The sequence below is a fragment of the Poecilia reticulata genome, linkage group LG16 (assembly GCF_000633615.1).
Source record: "Poecilia reticulata strain Guanapo linkage group LG16, Guppy_female_1.0+MT, whole genome shotgun sequence".
NCBI lineage: Eukaryota > Metazoa > Chordata > Actinopteri > Cyprinodontiformes > Poeciliidae > Poecilia > Poecilia reticulata.
In genome coordinates this window covers 15,915,313-15,917,783 of record NC_024346.1, presented here as the reverse complement: position 1 = coordinate 15,917,783, position 2,471 = coordinate 15,915,313, and positions in this window count along the sequence as shown.

Below are 2,471 nucleotides of genomic sequence, written 5' to 3'. Positions count from 1 at the left end.
TCACTATCTCGGATTTGCTTTATTAGATCAAAATGCAGAGAGTTGTGTATTAGCACCGCAACTCCTCTCTTATGAGCCGTTTTGAATGAACTGTAAAAAACTTTCCTGTATCCAAACTTTTGCAGTTTCTCATGCTCTATAGGGGATAAATGGGTTTCTTGAAGAAATAGAATCTGAATTTTCTCCGTTTTTATCTTAGACATTACTCTGCTCCTCCTTAACAGGGTTGTTGAGACCGTTAACATTCCATGAAGCTGCTCTGATATCACCATTAATCATATCTGCATGCCAGTCTGTACATGTCAACAGTTTGAACACAAAAACAGAGAAATAAAGAACATAACACAAAGGGGATGACTTCCATCCTCAGGGCTTCACTGTGCCCTAACATCCTACAACCTTTTCCCTTACATTGTAGGAGTAACAGCCCTACTCTAACTAGGGGCTCCTTCTCTGCCAAAGACAGAGTTCCTTCACCTTTGAGCTTAACAGTCATTTCTCCATTAGTCCCGATTAGGTTAATCTTATTACATGTGGGGGGGGGGGCTCGGGTGTTAATACAAGAAATAATTACCGTGTGGGGCTCAGATCCTCCATTATGTGCTGTTGTTACTTACATAATAATTGAGGATCTGCATCAGAAAAGCTTTTTATACTTGCTCTTGTTGAAATTCTCGGAGCTTCTCTCGCACCCGTTTGGAGTGAGAGCTGGCCGCTTTATTCCAGTGGACGTCCTGGTGGGTCGCTGATTCTTCGTCTCCGGTGGTTGACCGCGGCGTGTCCACCCGGTATCCCCTCTTCCTCATGTCGTCCACTGCATCTGCTGCGCTTGCGTACAGACGTGGTCCGTCGTCCCAGTGAATCCTCATCTTGGCCGGGTAGGGTGTTTGGAAGCGTATTTTCCCCTCTTTGAGAATCTTCTTGATGTTCCTGTATTCTTTAAGCTTGTTGTTTATCTCAGTCGGTAGGTCGTGCGCAAAGGAGATCAATTTGCCATCATAGAAAATTTCTTCCCCCATGCTGCTTTACGGATTTTCTCTTTTATGTCGTATCTGTGAAAGTTGACAAGTATGGATCTTGAAATTGATGCATCTCGAGGTCTCGGACCCAGCGAACGATGCGCTCGTTGAATCTGCAGGTCTTGGCTAATTGAGAGCTGATCTTTCAGAAAGTTTGCAATGAACGTGTGCATGCCGTTACCTTCAGCTTCTTCTTTAATACCGTAAATACGGATATTGTTGCGTCGGAATCTTCCCTCCAAATCGGTGACTTTGTCCTGGAGAGTTTTCTGCTGTTTGAGGCAATAAGACAAAGAATCTCTCAAGTCCGTGTTCACCGTCTTCAGATTGTTCACCCGTTGTTCCGCTTCCGTTAGCCTAGCAGCTTGGTTACGAATGTCCGAGCTGACCTCTTCCAGTTTCTTGTTCATTTCGTTCTTGAAGCTGCTCAGGTCTTGCTTGATGTCATTTTTCATAGCGATGATGTCATTCTGCATTTCTTTAATAGTGTTGCATAGATTCTGGATAGCCTTAGCCGTCGTTAGCTCGCTCTCCTCGCTAGGGTCAGAGGCCTGTATCATGCTTACGTTGTTTCCGACGTTTCGTAGATCAGTCCTTGCTTGACCGTGACTTTTTGCACCCCCCAGTCTCTTTTTCGATCTAACTCCACGCATAATATATCATTTCGAAGAAAAACTGAATCTCTTATCGAGTTTAGTGGAGTTTATTTGGTCACTGATCGGGACAGATTACAGATTTACTCCGCCATCTTGGAGACGCTCCCGGAAGTCCAGAAACCCAAACATTTGTAATCATCTTAGCAGAAATATTTCCATTAAACCTAGAACCATAGGGAAAAGCAGTAAAATTCAATAAAACCAAGTTAGGAATACCAGGATCATTCTGTGTTGCATATGGCTTTAAGTCACCACAAGGTCTTATACCTGAACAGGAGACTTTCAAAACACTTTTACAGCCTTTGGAACTTCCCAAAGGAACACCCATGTCATATGATCGGAAGATACATATTTCTGGAATTGGATAAGGATGATCTTGTCCCCGAAATTGATGAATCATCCCAGATTTTACACATGTATCATTAGTTCGAGTTGGAAAATGTCCCGATTTCCATATGGGACCTCACACCTGATGTCAAGGAAGACACATTTTCAACCAAATAAACATTCTTCATAATAATTACAATTTACTGCCACAATCCTAATCTATGTTGCAGTGACTGGTAACAACAGCAGATTGGTTGGAATAGAATGCGGAATTATAGAACACACACAGCTGGAATTGGTAACTCTCCTTGTCACTGTCTTTTGTTAAGGAAGAATTTTTATATTACTGTTAAATTTAGCAAAACTCTGGCTCTGATACTTCCTTTTGATCCCGGGTTTTCTCGCGTGGCCACGTGCGGGGACAAAAACACAACAATGCGTGTTGACGTCACAGAATTACAGGATTTAA